The following is an 18,257-nucleotide window of genomic DNA, read 5'->3' on the forward strand; positions in this document are numbered from 1 at the left end:
TCACTATGTCTGTGAATACTCTGTAGAGTTCTCCCCAGCTTCCTCCTTTCCTGCAATTTTCCTTACAAAGCCTTTCCTTCTTTCATCTGAGCTCTAACACTTTGTATATTATAATAATTATATGGAGGCCAGTGCCAAACATCTCTATAGAGGGATGTTGTCAGGGTTGAATATGAAGAGACCCTACATGTGACATGTGTCCTACATGTTACTCCTATGAATCTTGGAGTCTTGACTCCTTCTCTAATGTCAATACTCGTTATCTTTAATTTGGGGCCAGACATGAGCACCCCGCACAATTGCCAAAAAAGCCTCTGACCCACAAATGTATGCATGACTTTTCCTTACTTAAATCTTTTCATGTTTCTGGACATATTTTATCTCCCTTCCTCCTCTAATACTTTTTCCCTTGCTTTCCACAGTGAGAGAAAAAAAAAATAAGAAAATTCACACAAAGGCTTATGTACATTAAGACATGGCTTCAGGTTCTCATCAGTTCAAGGAGTAAAAGCAAATTCCAAAAGTACAGAAATTTAGGTGGATGCGGCCAGGCTCTGTGCCCTCAGAGCCTGCTTCCACTACCAGAGCCCTTACCACACTGTATTGTAATGGTTCCTATGTTGGCCTCCCTCCCCTACTGGACTGCAAGGACCTGAAGGTCAAAGATGTACCCTCTAATGCCTACCATAGTACATGAAGCAGAATAGATACTCAACAAATGCATCTTGGATAAATTATTGTAAGTTTAATTAACTTTCTTAGGGTCACAAAGCTAGTAATTGAGTGAAACCCATGTCTGACTTATAAAAATAAATAATAAGCTATAAGAAAGATATTCCTCTGATAACAACCATGCACTAAATTGTGATTCCACTTGACTATTACTTACAAAATACTCTCAAAATTACTTGAAACCTTCCAAATTTTGGCTCTATCATCTCTTCAAACCTCTGACAATAGTACTCACTTTATACTCTGCCTCCAACATACACTCTTGACTTCCTATCCATAGGGTTATCCTTGTTGTCCCCCATAAATTTGGCTTGCACTTTCATCTCCTCTCAAGCAGTCATCAGTATTTATTGAGGCCTACATTGCAGCGACCTGTGATGCTCTAAGGATACAGAAATGATATCAGAAGGTGGTGACATTTGAACTAGATCTTGCTGGTGTGAATCAAGCATTGCCCACTAGCTCTTCTTTGAAAGAAGTTTTGACTAATCTGTGAGCCCTTGATGACATAAAATATTTTGATATTTGTTCTGAGTTCACTGTTCATATTTGGTTTATAGGTTGACATCAGTAGATTTTTGTTGAATGAATAAATCAGATGTCTGTAGAGAAACATTTTACGTTTATAATTAAAGCACCTGAAAAAAAAAAAAAAAACACTACATTTAGATTCTCTCTAACCCTTTTAATGGTAGTTGGAACCTCAGAAATTAGCCATTGAGCTTACTGACTCTTTTTTCTAACGATTTACTGTATAATAGAGCAGAATGCTATTGGCTTCACCAGCTGTGGCCAGAAGGGCTCCATGTTCAAATTAGCTACAAATCATGTCCCTCATGGCATTGTTGCTAATGATGACACTGAGGGTCAGAAATGCCTACGGTAGTGAAAAATATTTCAAGTGCCCCTGACAGTTAACATCTGACAAGAAAATGCTTTTCTCTGTGTGGGTTTTCGAGGGAGTAAATGAAATTGAACTCACATACATATATGTTTGTGTATACATGCACATACATGGGACTTTGCATCTGGTCTGTGACTACACTGCAACCTTGGGAGATTTGATCGATTTTCTGATGTTAGAGGTAGGAATTTAACTAAGGGAGTACCCCTTGGTAATCATGAAGCAGAAGGACTTCCATGCAACCTGGTACTGGGTAGCAGCCCTTGGCTCTTAATTTTATAAAAATGACAGATATTCAATAAAGTATCAGAATGATTAGAGGGGGAAAAAATATAGAGCTAGAGGAGCTGCCCTACTTCTGAACAAGCAGTTGAAACAAAGGCACTCATTGGAATTCATGGTCGGTTGACATTATGTAGCCTGTTGTTGCTTAATTTTGTTTCCTGTATGTTTTCAGGGTTGTGTTCATTTGGTTTTAGCAATAAGGACTTGGGTCATTTTGGTGCTGTGTCTTTTTAGTTCACCTGCATCCTTGAGTTAAGAGCAGAGAACAGAATACATATTTATTTTCCATTTTTACCTGTTATTTCATATTTCCATAGACTCTGTGGACTTTTAGGTACAGTGATGCTGTCCTGAACAAATAAGATGCTATCTGAGTGTTCCTGAGAGCCTATTAGTGCAGTAAACAAACACACCTTCTCAGCATCAACAAAAGGAGATCAGGGAGGCTTGGCCAATGTGTTCTCTCGTCCACATACGGACCGATAAGCCAATCTTCAAAATCAAGATTCTTCCAGAAAGTCCAAATTGTCAAGTTTATATTTATAGACCACGTGTCTGAGAGCCTCCTCCCAACCCCCCTCAACCAAAGATAGTAGTTTAGATATAACAATTTTTAAAATCAACTTCTCACTATAAAATCTGAGTTAGATGCTTGGGTAAGGATGAGGAGTAGAAGGTATGGCTGAGGAAGAAGGGGCATTTCAAAAGAATGGTAATAATCAGTCCCTGACCTTATAAGAGTTTACAGTCTAATTACAGAGAATATAAGTCAGACAGCTCAACAGTGGCAAGATCACATCGTACTAAACACCTGCTGAGGTCTTAAGGCAGTGTTTATACACTAGAGGGTATTTTCCCCCAGGGACCATATGGCCCTCCTTGAGGGTATTCAAAACTGTGTGAGGGCATTTTTGGTGCTCACAAGGAGGGGATGTTGCTGGCATTCAGTGGTGCAGGCCAGGGATGCTGAGCATCCTGAGGGGACAGGGCAGTTGTGAACACTGGAAGCCATTCCCCGCCAAATGCTGATAACCCTGATGAGAAACGTTGTAGTGGTTCCGAGAAGAACGAGAGCATTCTTACTTGGAAGTGACTCTGAGATATCCTCCACACATTCTATGAGTCAAACAAAGGTTCTGTTCCCTAAAATCAAGGAAATGGCCTGGATCATAAAGTGCTTCAATGATCAAAGTCAGTCAAGTGAAATGTGTCGATCATTGTCCTGCCTAAAAGGCCAAATTCTTTTAGCATTGATTTAAAGCTGTAAGGAATCAAGACGCTTTAATGATGCTTTCTGATGACTCTCCATTTGTATTGGCGGAAGGAGCTAAAGTGTGGAGGCTCTGTACTAGAGGGTAGTTTATTTTAAAAAGTTATTTCTGCATTTAATGTTAATATTAATTGCTTATTTTATATGCCTTTTAATAGTATCTGAAGTACTTTCACATCTAAAAAATTTAAATAACTTTTATTCAAAAAATACTGAAAAATAAAATTAGATTTCTAAATTAAATAAATTAAATTCAGTTTCCTAGAGCAGGCAGCATGGCATATTTAGTTATCAACAGGAATTTTCAGCAAACAAAGGTCTTTTAAAAAATAAAGTGAAACTGGAAAAAGAGAAGCCATTTTTAATTCTTTATATACTTCTGTACATCATTTATGAAAAAGTAGATAAAACTTGATCTCCTGCAAGTAAAATTGATCTAAGGTCCATTTCTAGAGTATTAATAGTCATCATCCCAAAAATATAAGACCAAAATTTGTATCCTTATGTCTAGAATAATGCTTGGCCCATGTAGATATTCAATATGTATTTAAAGAAGAGCTGGTGATTTATATTGAAAAATATTTGAGGAATTATAAATAATTATTTTCATAAACATTATACATAAATATACATACTAATATGATTATATTTAGGAATTAGATTTCTAAAACTTAAAATAGCTTAGAGACTAAGTACTGTTATTTCTCACTTTTTGTAGAAAAAAACAAAAAATTCCAGAGAATTGATTTTTAATAATTTGTTACCAGCTTTAGAAAATAATTTTTTTACTCAAAAATTCACTTAAATAAAATTACATTATCTACATTTTGATTTATTTAGACAACTTTTATATGAATACCTGCATTATTTAACTTTCCATGTGAAAAGAATGTGGTTATTTCTTAATTTTTTTCTCTTAAAAATTCCCTATGTGATTGAAGATCTAAGATATAAAGATTATGTTTACTATTTATAACAGTTATCATTTTTTGAACACATTCTGTGTTCCAGGTTCTTTGCTAAACATTTTAAATGTACTGTTTCATTATTCCTAATGACAAACCTATGAAGTAGGTACAATCATTAGTGTCATTTTACAGATGGGGAAATTGAGGCTTAGGATTTTGGAATTATAATTTCTGTAATACGGCCCCTCCTGCTTTATTGTAAATAAATAATATCTTGGAAATATGATTTTTGAACGATGAAATGAACGAACGTTTTGCCGTATAATCCCTTTACAAGAGAAAAGACAAGTACACTGCAAATTCACCCCGATTCATATTTAGCCCAGAGTATTTGTTTTTTTCTGATCACAAACAACTAAAAACTGTGAAACTTACTACGTTTGATAATTACATATTTCACATTAGATATATAACTTATTTAAGTCCAAAACTAAGTCTGGAGAAGTTGGATAAATAAGTCGAAATTAACTTCACTATAAGGGAAGTTTTACAAGCAATGGTAATAAGTTGCTGAGGAGAATGGACCCCGGCATGTTGGAATCCGTGGTTGCAAGCTGACACTTTGAGGGAATGTTCTTAGCAAAACACTCACTTCAGCGGAAATTAGGTCAGCCTTCTGGAACATTTATCATGTATACCTGTCACCAGCAAGACCCAGTCCTTAAAGTGAACCGAGATCACAAGCAATGGTCCCTCCTGCTCTGAGCTGCAAAGGACAATCTAAACCAATAGTTCTACAAATATGTGAGCTTGGCAGATGCTCCCATGAAACTGAAGCCAACACCCATATAGTTGCTCTGGGAATTGAATTCCTTAATACTTTGTTTATAGAATTTTGAAACAGCAAATGGATTTGGTCTGTTCTGAAAAAACAATCTGTCCTGTGGCTTGTTTGGAATAACATCTAGAGTTGCTATAGAAGGATGGAGGCCGATGACCCATGTCTGATTTGGAAGACAGTTTCCCCAGTTTCTTCTCCTTGTCCTTTATTGTTCAGCCAGGTTGGTTTTTGCCCGACTCAAGGTATTTGCATAGAGGAAAGGTCACCTTCTACCGAAGCTAATTTGATATAGAAACTAGAGTAGTTAGCAAAATCCAGAGCTAAAAGAGTTAGCAAAATCCAGAGTAATGGAAGGTAAGATACAGTGTATGGTAAAACCAAAACAACGTAAATGAGTCATAACCCAGTGCCCTTTCAGTAATCATATGGCATCATTCTGGTGGTTTCAGAGCAGTGTCAGCAAGTGTGGGGTCCTGTGTAGGAATCTGAGAGTGCATCTGTGTCAGTGTACATGTGCTTCAGCCCAGTGAATACAATTCATTGAGGGTTTTATGCATGGAAATGACCACATTCACCAGATAGCCTGCCTCTACTGGATTAAGTTACCTTGCCTTGGAAAGGAAGTAATTACTAATCTTTCTCATATGTTTATGTTTGGCAAACTACACCTAAAGACTTCACTAAAAAATTGCTAAAATATATATGAAGTTGGTTGGAAAAAAAGATGAAATTACACAAATGTTTGTGTAGTAGCAGGAATCTTCCATTACATTTCAAGAATAAAAGGAAAAACCGATTAAGCATAGAAGTTTCATTTCTGTGTTCATTCATCATAGATATACTGAGTACCCACCATAAGTCATACACTGTGCAGATGTTAGAATTAGAAAGATGAGAGAAGATCCCCACTTTCACTGAGTCCTCATTCAAGCTGCGTGTGTCTGTCTGTCTGTCTGTTTGCGAGTGACAGATCCTTAAACAGAAAATAATGATAACCTATGTGAAATGCCCCAGTCGACGTTATTTTAAAACTCAAGGAGAGAACTCTAGAACTTAAAGATATTTTGTCTACAAAAAGAAACGAAGGTTTTATTCGAAGAAAGAGGGGCCTGTTTTATATCGAAATTCTGAAGATTTGAAGTGCTAAAGAGGTAGAATGGATATGGAAGAAATCCACCAATGATTTCTTGCTGGAAGAATTACTCTCTCTCACACACACACACACACACACACACGCACACACATACCCCAACTTTCATGATCACACTCTATTAAGCCAGGACCAGGAAACAATTTCTAATCAGCACTCTGATCTCGGCAGAGATTGTGCGATCTTTTGTACCAGGCCTCAGATCTGTGTTCTCTATTCACACATGCTCACTTCCAGCTGTTGTCATTGAAATCCCACATAATCTTCCAAGGTCAAAGGGCAGTCACCCATGGCTGCTGCAGTTAAAAGGTTATGCTGATTTCTGTTGTCAAATATTGGCCCTTTTCTCTTCCAATCACTCCCATTCTACTTTTTTTTAAACAAGAAAAATCCAGCCTAGAATTGCATTACATGACTTTAAAGTCTTAAAAGTGTTCCTCCATTGTGCTAACACGACATGGCCTGAACAGTCTAATTCATTCTGTTACATTTCACAAAGAATTTTCTGGTACTTCTAAAATACTTTGTGCTAGGCCAGCAAACTTCAAAGTATTGTGACCCACATGATTGTGGCCTGCCATAGTATCTGCAGAAGTGAATAATACAGGTTCTAGAATTTAATAAACACAGTGAATTTTGGCATTGATAACTAATTACTGGGTAAATGAGCAAGAATTACACAAAAAATAACTTTTAAAAAGATGAAAGCTCTTTGCATTTTGTGGTTCTAAACATTAGCTTGTTTTATTTTGTATGTGGAGAACTGTATATAATAGTACATTTAATATTTGGAGTCTTGGAAAAGTAATTGTAAGGATTTTTAAAAATATATTATTGCTTCAGTCCATCCATGATTTTCTTTCCATGCTTGGTGAACCAAAATCAGTGTTGAGTATCTTAAAATTAGCACATGGCCCCTGGTCATCTACTTTCATTATCATGGCATGTGTCCTCAGGTGGTTTTGCAAGCGGGGTTCTCTGTAAGTGGTCTGTCTCACAGCCCTGTGTATAAAACCTAAAAAGGAAGAAAAGGGAGATGGGCTATTATGATTTTTTGCTGTTTAACATCCATGAACCAGAGTAGCCCTCAGGTGATCCAGTTTCATGTCTGTTTCACTTAAGATAATCAGTTTTTGATGTATTCAGGGAATACATTTCCCTGTTTTTTCACTAGTATATGTAAAAGTTCATAAGCAGAAACTAAAGCTACTACAAATAGCTTGATCTATTTGCAGATTACCAGTTGTTACTGTCCAAGTTTAGAGGAAACTTTGATTCAGAACATAAAAACAGTAAGTTTGCTTTTTAAAAAACCTCTTTAATTCAAAACCAGGTTAATTACATTTTTAAATATTAAGCTTGTAAAATACTGATACTATGCTAATTACAGTAGACCTTAGCTTTTCTAATATGATGCAAAATTGTCTGTTTTTTAAAAATGGTGCTAAAGTAAGTGTTTAAAATGTAAAAATAATCCCTAAAGATTATTTTTAAGTATTTCTCTGTTCTTGTACAAGTCTAAATTTTCAGTTGAGTCCGCTTGCAAAACAGCTGTTTCAGCTTTTAAGACTAATAAATGCATAATTCTAAATGTTTAGGGGAAATGGGGAAAATAACTTGTTGACGTGACAAGAAAGAGAGAGAGAGAAAGGGAGGGAGGAAGGATGAAAGGAAGGAAGGAAATTTAGCCTGAAGGAGAGAAAATTAGGTTGTGAGGATGTCTTCAGATATTTGAAGGGTAGTAGAATTAAAGAGAGCCAACATTTGTTCTGCCTATGCCAGAGGATAAAATCTAGGTAAATTACAAGTTATAGGAAGGTAGACATATTCAGGGAAATATGATTTTTTTTAACCCTCATTTTTTACTAGGCACAATTTTTTGTTGCAACATGATGATTATTACTCCACTGCTAGATTAACTTTAAGGTCCCTTCCATATCCAGTTCGTTGTGTGATGCCATGGATCTGATATTTGCAAAGATACAAATAGGTAAAAGTCTTTTTTCACTTTTGCTTTTAGATATTTTGATATCTAATAGACATAGTCCTTTAATTAATTTCTCAATCACTTGGAACTTAAAACTCATAAACTTTCTTTCTATGAAGTCATTGGGCAATCACATTTAGTTTAATTAAATGCTACCCTTCCTTTATTAACTGCAGGAATTGGTGAAAAGATGTGACAAGGCCTTTGGATTAGAATGGGTAATTAAGTCTCTGATGCTAAAAATCATGGATTAAAATGGAATAAACTTTATTATATAAAGAGTGGTAAATGTACCTGTGTTCTAATCTTAATTCTGCCACTTGTTTACCTTTAAGTTAAGCAAGTCACTTAACTTCTCATGTCTAGTTTAAAAGCATTCCTATGCAGATTAATAATGCATACTGTACTAGCAAAATATGTTTGTAGGCTGGAATTGGCCTGAGGGCTGCTAAGCTGTGACAGTTTGGATTCAAAAGGGAAAAGTTAGTAGTTATGTGGGTTAGAGTAAGTGCTTAGCTACTATAACGAAGAAACCAATAAAACACAAAAACATATAGTAGTTAATGTATACTGAAATCAATTTTTCTTTCTGGTAATATTCCCAGATGAGCAGCCTAAGTTGACAGGATGGTTCTACTCCAGGGTGTCATTCAGGGTCCCAGGTTCCTTCTGTCTTACTGCTCTGCTATTCCATGGGTATGTGCCTGCATGGTAGGAAGTGTTCTCACTCATAAAAAGGGGTAGAGACAATGTTCAGGGCAAGAATTTCCTTTTAGGTATGTGGGGTAGAAGTTGATTATATCACTTGCATTCACTTTCTAGTTGTGGCCACTCCTAACTGTAAGGCAGTTGGAATGTGTGCTTTCTGGCTATCAACCACGGATACGTGTGACAAACAGCAGACTCATCACAGGAAGATATTGCAGTAGTCTTTATTAGTTTCTAATGTTTTCCTAGAAAGGTATTATAAAAATTCGAATTTTTTATGAATACATTACGGGAAATCTTGGTGTAAATATCTTCCTCGACTGGAGATGTAAGTCCCCAAGAGTAAGGACCTTATGTTATTACCTGTTGCATCCCAGGTCCTAGGATTGTGGTTGCCATGTAATGGACATTAAGTAAACATTTATTGAGTGGAAGCTGTAAATTAAATATTGACTCTGTCTGTATGGCTATGGCAGAAATCATTGAGTGAGCAATGATGGCAAAAACAAACAAAAAAACACAGATTAGGTGTCTGTATTGAGCAGCAGTAAATGAGCGGCACAGGGAAATTTGGAGCCACAAAAGAAGGCCAACAGTGTGTAAGTCCCATAACACATACTTCTCAAACCTCTTTTTGCCTCATCCTTCTCTTAGTCTAAGAGTACATTATTTCCATAATGGTGACAGTTTCTTAATGTGTCATGATAAACCAAAATGACAATCATAACCATGTTACAAATGCATTTAAAGCAATCCATGTATTCATCTGAGAATCTCAAAACACCTCATCCATATTATTAGCTGACAAACATTTCTGCATTTTGCAAATTCTCAGGCACAACTTTCTAGATATAGAAGTGTTTCACCCTTACTGTCAGTCCAACACCATATGTCAACCTTCTAATGTTTACCATAAGCACACTACCAAGTGAATTTTTCTCCACTATTATAAAGGTGAATCTCACAAACGGAATATATATGTACTTTTATTGCTTCTGTGTTCTTTTTTAGATATCTGAATTTTTGCATTTCTTTAAAATATAAGGAATTATTCTAAAAATAAGCCATATCTCAAATGTCACCAATGAGTGGCAGAACAGTTTAAATAGTCACTATACAGTCGGAAGTCAGACCAGAAATTTAAAATTTGGCCTTAACGGATCAGCAGAAACATTCCTGCACCTGACTCCTCAAAAGGAAAAACTGTTTTCCAAGATATTCCAAATTAAAAGTACGGAAGTAATATCACTGCAGGTGAGCTAACACAAATTTGCATCATGCGCTAGAGGACTACCAAATGAGGGTCTCATAAGTCACTCATCTGAATCACTAAATAAATATTTATTACACACCTAGAATAAAGGCTTGTGCTGGGCCCTGTGGACAATGTGCGATAATGAGTCGCAACCCTCCCCTCCCCTGGTTTGTTGTAGGAATGCAGAGATAAGACATAAACAAATAACTGTCCAGTCAGGTAAAAAGAGGCAAGTGCTGTTAAGATAACAGAGCAGAAGTTCTCCTTAATTGAACAGTGTCTCCTGAGCACATCTAAAATGTTCTGTGTTGGGGTGAGAGGGAAGATTAACGAGCCACATTCCCACAGGTGGCTCATAAGCCAGTGGGGAATTCACAGAAGGAGAAATTAAAATTCCAAGGAGGGAGTGTGGTTGATGAGGTAAACTTTTCTTTAGAAGGATGAGAATGTAGGCTCCCTGAGAGCAGTGTCCCCAGGGACTAGCACAGACCTGCACAGCACAGGCAGTCCAAAATCCTTCTGGAATATAAACAGCGTGAGAAAGAGGGAGCTTTTCCCTTCAAGAGGCCAAGGCACACCAGCATGGAGAAGCCTGGTAATCATTGGCCTGTCTTGTTATTAGGGATGGAACCTGTTTACCAAGGGAAGACTAGAATAGAGATGAGTTCTTTTTGATGAAATGACTGGGGCATTGCAGTTTGCCTACATCCCTTAACCAGACGAGATTTGATAATTTAGATCTGACAGCCCCTTGATATTCCAGCAGGAAAAAACAAAAATACCATCTTGGATATAAACTTCCCTTCTCAGATGCAAAATTAACTCTGTTGCTTGGACCTGAAAACTTTCCTTAGGGGTGAGCCCTCTGTGTGGTGTCTCTGGCCTTGACCTCTGAACAGCTCTTCAAGGTTACCTGTCTCTCTTCAAATCTTAACTTTGTTCCTCTGCTGCCTGCTAAAAGGCGGATAGATGTTCAGTTCCTCCATGAAATGAGATTTGGTTCCCATGTAATGGCATTTTCCATAATAACTGCTGATATCATCGAGGTAAAGAGAGCTGCTTCTCCTAACTACCCAGGAAAGAATTTCGCTTTTTATACTTCTACCTCTCCCGTATAGTTTAATCTCTCCCCACTGTGAGTATGACTGACTCCAAGGTATTGAAGTCTGTGCTCTAATTGGGAATTCAATGAACAAGACTTCAGTGAATGAACTTTTTTAGCCATATTATATAAAATGAGAAAGGATCTGCTCCTCATTTCAGTCTCCTATACAATTGCTCCTGAACAGTAGTACAGAATTGTAGAGATAGCGCATTATGCAATCTGGCTTTTCATCTAAGACATACTTAACGAAAGTACATGTTTTGCACTTTTTTTCTGAGAGGCCCTATTCAGAATGTAAATCTTGGGACCTTTTGGGAGTGTTTAATCTGCTTTCCGACGGAGGATCTTTCAATGCTAATAATATCCGAATTTGGAATAGCTTAAACTCACCTTTTTATTTTCTTTTCCACTTTTTTCTTACTTTGCAGTAAAGTAGAACAATCAGATTAGTGTCATTTCCCTGAAAGTCATTTTTAAGATTTGGTTTGTGTTCGTGAGAATGAAATATTAATTCACTCAGGTTTGCTTAGTAATTATGTTAGCAATATCACTTTTTCCATCATTTCTTAGGTTTCATTTCTCATTGCTGTCTTCTTACAGAGTTCATCAGTGGGTTTCCAAGCAATTGGTAAAGGAACAAGAGCAGTTTCATCGCCATTTAAAGTTACATGGAGTGTTTACACAGACCTTTCCTTGGGGACATATTATAAACATAATCTAGCCAAGGCTGTCTGATAATACTGTGTGAAGAGATGGTTACATCAAAACCTGCCAAAGAATTACACTCTTTATTTTTCTGATTATAGTGCATTCACATATATTTTACCTTCTAAATGGCACACGTTCCACTAAGGTAAGCCTTGGGTAGGCAAGTTGCTGGTAGGGGAAGGGGATGAAATTGTTATTTTTGCAGTGACTATGTCAAGATCACACAAGATCTTCATTTAAGCTTGGGACTAGATCCTTTTTGGATGGAGGGAGCTTTATGGGCATGATGGACAATGCTGCTGCCCTTTAACTCTATTTTTACTTGAACTTTAAAAATATGAACCATAAAGTGAACAATAAGACAATCCCCCAGCATTTATCATCAGAAATGCCTGAATCAGTCTGACCAGAAGCTTCTTTGCCTTTCCTGTCCTGATCCTGTTTAGTTTGGAGGGAATATGTGGATAGTTCATTTTCATAGTTTCCCAGTGCAGACTGGCTCAGTTTTAGTTGAAACTATATTGCTGGAAATGAGAGAAAGAGACAGAAATAAGAAGTTCTGCCAAAGATTTTACCAAGAGGAAAAATGACATAGGTGAGCCCAGTTTGAGTTTCCTTCATTCCGAGGCATCTCAGGAACACTGACCCCCTGCCAGGCAGTGTGTCAGGACCTGGAGGGCCAGAGGCACAGAAGATACTTCCCCTCCTCAGAGGGCTTACAGTCTGATGTGAGAAAAAGACAAAGTTACGATCGAGTAAGGGCAGCCAGGGAAGACTTTTGTGAGAGGTAACAACAAAGCTGAGTTCTAAAAGACACTTTAGGAGTTGGCTAAGCCAGGAGGCGGAAGAACAGATGTTTCAGGAAGAAGGAGCTGTATCAGGGGATGGCAGTGAAGCAGTGCAACGACGAACGAGCATGTAGTTCCCTTAGGCCAAGGGTAGGGCCAGAAGTGAGAGAGAGTCAACAGAGGCTATATCTAGGTCCCATGCCATGGGAGGGAGTTTGTACTGTTCTCTGAACATTCTGTGGGGCTCTTGCAAGCATTCTTTCTCTTTAAAAGGAAGTGTGTGTATATATATATATGAGATATGTATATATCTACTTGTATATATGATATGTATATATCTACTTATATATACATGTATGTATTTATTTTATATATATATATATTTTTTTTCATTTTAATGGTTTCCCAGTGCAGATCAGCTCAGTTTTAGTTTAAACTATATTGTTGAAAATCAGAGAGAGAGACAGAAATAAGAAGTTCTGTCAAAGATTTACAGTATATATAAAAATATATGTTTACATATATATATTTCAGTGGCTTTCGGGGTAAAAGTGGTTTTTGGGTACATGGATGAATTGTACAGTGGTGAAGTCTGAGATTTTAGTTCATCCCTCACCCAAGCAGTGTACATTGTACTCAATATTTCGGCTTTTTTAAATCCCTCACTCCCTACCCAGCTACCCCCTTCTGAGTCTCCAAGGTCCATTATATCACTCTGTATACCTTTGCACACCCATAGCTTAACTTCCACTTATAAGTGACAACATGATGGTATTTGGTTTTCCGTTCCTGAGTTACTTCACTTAGAATAATGGCCTCTGGCTCCATCCAAGTTGGTGCAAAATACATTATTTTGTTCTTTTTTATGGCTGAGTAGTATTCTATGGAGTATATATACCATATTTTCTTTATCCGTTCCTTGGCCAGTGGGCATTTAGGTTGGTTCCACATCTTTGCAAATGTGACTTGTGTGGCAATAAACAAACGCATGTAGTTGTCTTTTTGATATGTTGACTTCTTTTGCTTTGAGCAGATATCAAGGTAGTGGGATTGCTGGATGAAGTGGTAGATCTACTTTGAGTTCTTTAAGAAATGTCCATGCTGTTTCACATAGAGATGGTACTTATTCTTACCAGCAGTACATAAGCATTCCCTTTTCACCACATCCATGCCAATATCTTTTTTTTTTTTTTTTGACTTTTTAATAATGGCCATTCTTACAGGCCATAAGGTGGCATCTCATTATAGTTTTAATTTGCATTTCCATGATGATTTGTGATGTTGGGCATTTTTTCATGTTTATTGGCCATTTGTATATCTTCTTTTGAGAAATGTCTGATCATGTCTTTTGCCTACTTGATGGGATTATTTGTTTTTTTTTCTTGCTGATTTATTTGAGTTCCTTGTAAATTTTGGATACTAGTCCTTTGTTGGATGCATATTTCTTGTAAGCTCTCTGATAGGGCGGGGGCTCAGAACACATCGGATTTGTCTCAGTTTCTCCAACATCTTGCTCTTTCCTACCTCAGGGCCATTGCTTATGTTAATCCTCTGCCTGAAGAGCTCTTTCTCCTTTTCCTGTTTGGCTCCTTTATATCTTTCAGATATCAGCTCTTAAACAAGACCTGCCCTGACCACCCTTTCTAAAGCTTTTGATATTTGTCTCCTTCATATCATTTATACCATATATCTATAAAATATATGGTATAAATATATATATATAATGTATGGTATAAATATATATATATAATATATGGTGGGTGTGTGTGTATGTGTGTGTGTGTGTATATATATATATATATATATTTTTTTTTTTGAGATGGAGTTTCACTCTTGTTGCCCAGGCTGGAGTGCAATGGCATGATCTCGGCTCACCACAACCTATGCCTCCTGTTCAAGCAATTCTCCTGCTTCAACCCCCCGAGCAGCTGGGATTACAGGCATGCGCCACCACGCCCAACTAATTTTGTATTTTTAGTAGAGATAGGGTTTCTCCATGTTGGTCAGGCTGGTCTCTACCTCCCAACCTCAGGTGATTTGCCTGCCTCAGCCTCCCAGAGTGCTGGGATTACAGGCATGAACCACCGCACCTGGCCTATAACATTTTTTTTTTTTTTTTTTTTTGAGACGAATCTCACTCTGTCACCCAGGCTGGAGTGCAGTGGCATGATCTCGGCTCACTGCAACCTTTGCCTCCTGGGTTCAAACGATTCTCCTGCCTCAGCCTCCTGAATAGCTGGGATTACAGGTGTGCACCACCACACCCAGCTGATTTTTGTATTTTTAGTAGAGACAGGGTTTTACCATGTTGGCCAGGCTGGTCTCGAACTCCTGACCTCAAGCAGTCTGCCCGCCTTGGCCTCCCAAAGTGTTGGGATTACAGGCATGAGTCACCATGCTCGGCCTCCATTTATTATTATTATTATTATTTTCTTTATTTTTATTTTTTTGAGATGGAGTCTCGCTCTGTCACCCAGGCTGGAGTGCAGTGGCACAATCTCGGCTTGCTGCAACCTCCACCTCCCAGGTTCAAGCTGTTCTCCTGCCTCAGCCTCCCAAGTAGCTGGGATTACAGGCATTCGCCACCACACCCAGCTAATTTTTTGTATTTTTAGTAGAGACAGGGTTTCACCATGTTAGTCAGGATGATCTTGATCTCCTGACCTCGTGATCCGCCCACCTCGGCCTCCCAAAGTGCTGGGATTACAGGTGTGAGCCACTGCTCTTGGCCTGAGCCACCATGCCCAGCCTATCATTTTTAAAGTATTTTTTGCTCGTTTTTGAGATGGAGTCTTGCTCTGTCGCCCAGGCTAGAATGCAGTGGCACGATCTTGGCTCACTGCAACCTCTGCCTCCCAGGTTCAAGTGATTCTCCTGCTTTAGCCTCCTGAGTAGCTGGGATTACAGGTGCTCACCACCTTGCCCAACTAATTTTTGTATTTTTAGTAGAGACAGGTTTCGCCATCTTGGCCAGGCTGGTCTTGAACTCCTGACCTTGTGATCCACCGGCCTTGGACTCCCAAAGTGCTGGGATGACAGGTTTGAGCCACTTTGCCTGGCCGTAATTTTTTACATGTTTTTAGCTGTCTCTGTAAACTCCCTAAAGGTGGGAACTGTATCTTGTGCCCATGATGCATGGCACATGGTAGGTACTCAGTAAACATTTATTGAATAAATGAATAACTCATCAGATTTGCATGTCTGTGAGACAGCCCTGGCTGAAGCGGGGTGAGGGGATTGGAGAAGAAGCCGAGAGAGATGATAGAGAGCACAGTTAGGAGGCTTTCCCGCCATGCTGGTGAAGTGGGAAGGTCCTGAGCCACAGTCACAGGAGGACGATGGAGACGTACATAGAGTCAAGAATCACAGAAGCAGCGGGGACTGGTTGGATGTGGGTGATTGTCAGAGGCAGGAGGCAGGGATGATGCCAAAAAACTAGATGAATGGCAAATGGTTCATTGAAATACGGAATTCAAAAGAGTAAGAACGGGTTTTGGGTGCAGTAGAAAGTGGATTCAGCTTTGGGCATGTTGGGTCTAAGAACACCTGTGGGCTATCTGGATGGAATGCCCAACAAATACCTAGATTTATGGGTTTGGAACCCAGGAGATAGATCTCAGTAAATGATAAAGAGTTGAGAGTCATTGGCCTGTAGATTCATTCACCTACTCATTCAATAAATATTCACTTATTGTGAATGTCTCAGGCATTAAGTATACAATGGTAAACAAAAATATTATTTTAGTTTTCACAAATATCACAGTCTAGACTTTTAGTTGATGACATGGAGGTAGATAAAATAACTTAGGAAATAGACACCCCCCACCACCTGCACACACATATAAGGAGAGATGAGCACAGACCCTGGAGAACACCAGCATTTAAGAGGTGGACACTAGAAAAGGGGCAACCAGGAAAGGGTGGTAATTTGAATAAATGAACGCAGGGGTCTTCCCAATTCCCAAGTCCTTGCACCAAACTCAGCTTAGCCTTTAAAATATATTGCTGGCTTTTTTTGGTGGCAGGATTAAATTGCATGTGTTTACATTCACCCTGTACAGAAATTCATGTTAGTTCATCCTTAAAATAAGGAATTTCAAAGATTGGAACTGAAACAAGTATCGGCCTGTAAGTCAAGTAAAGAAGGTAGGGATGAGCAGGAGCTGGAGATCAACCCAGATTTTCCTATTCATCTATGAATTTCCTTGTTATTGTTCTATGTGTTTTAAGTCAACCTTAATGTACATTGTGGTTAGATTTCCTTTGCTGTGATCTGTGGGATAAATGTAATGTTGATGGTCTCCCTATAAGAAAGAGATGTTGTGGTCTGTTTTGCCAAGACCTCATTAGAGCATTTTATTTATTTATTTTTTTTTTTTAACTTCTCAGGTCTCTTAATCTAAGAGACAGCATCTTAGGTGCTTACCAAAGCCAACTGAATACCTGGGTGTGGGTGGTTTTGAGAGGTGACATTTCTTGAGCACTTTGATGGTAAAATTTTGCCATTTTATTTCAAAAAGCAGTTTACAATTATTGTCTATCCTAAAACTTAGAACTGTTTCATCTCAAATACCATAGATTATGTGTTTGATATAAAAGTTAACTGAAAATTTAAAAAATCTCAGTAGAAATTTCTTATGCAAAAATCCAGTGTAACCAAAAAAAAGACAAGTAATTTGCAGGTCCATTTATACTCCTCCAAAACATGGCAACTTTTTGCATGTGTTTATGTGTATGACATTTAGTAAATGTACTGGTGGATATGCAGTGCCACAGGTAAACTTGCTTTCCCTCAGTAGTGCATGAAATCTAGCTTTTATTAATAACGCAAACTTTGTTTATGGATTGTTCTATATTCAGATTGGTCTATTTTCTTTTATTGCATTTTCTCAAGGTATCTTTCCTGTGTCAAAGAACAATTATTTCAAAAATCCCTTCAACCAACAATTTGTTGACCCAGATTTTAAAGCAGGGAAAGACTCAGCTGACCTTGGAGTGATCTTTCAACTAGAATCTACCTGTGTGAGAGTCATAGAATCAGAAAATTGTACAGGCAGACACGGAAACTACATATCGTAGATTATGTGTTCCTTGTCGTTTATAAGTTCTATGTTTCTGAATATATCATAAAATTAAATGAGTAATTGGTGATCGACAGGATACCAGGTGTCTTAAAGGGAATTAATTGCATCCAGCAAAAATGAAGCAGAAACAAAGTTCAAAGATTAATCAATGTGTGAACCATGGATTGATTACCTTTTCTCAAAAAAATCAATGGACACGAAAAACATTTGGTGTGTGTAAATAATCTGAATTTTTATTTGTGCTCAAAAGAATTTGTTTTCCTGTTTTGTGGGTTGGGGCTTGCTTTTTCTATTCTGACTTTTTAAAAATTCACCCTGTGGTGCCTCCAGAAAATAACATCTTTAAATCTTGTTTGAGTTAAATGAATAGATAACTAATTCCAATCAGATGTTTCTTTAGAGAATAATGTTTAAAAAACTATTATGGAATGCAGCTCTCCTACTGACTCTCAGATATGCTGTTTTTATCCCAATTGTTAAGGTCTTAGAGGTCACCCAAGGTAACTATTTATTTTAAATTGTCTTTTGTTTC

The 18,257-nt window shown here is 37.8% G+C and overlaps 1 protein-coding gene across 5 annotated transcripts in view; it reads left to right on the forward strand.

Annotated features, from left to right (window-relative positions):
• The window catches only part of NFIA (nuclear factor I A), a 384,448-nt gene that overhangs the window by 233,248 nt on the left and 132,943 nt on the right, over positions 1–18,257 (forward strand). The gene's annotated exons all lie outside the window — the stretch shown is intronic.

Source organism: Papio anubis, chromosome 1 (assembly GCF_008728515.1).
Source record: "Papio anubis isolate 15944 chromosome 1, Panubis1.0, whole genome shotgun sequence".
Lineage (NCBI taxonomy): Eukaryota > Metazoa > Chordata > Mammalia > Primates > Cercopithecidae > Papio > Papio anubis.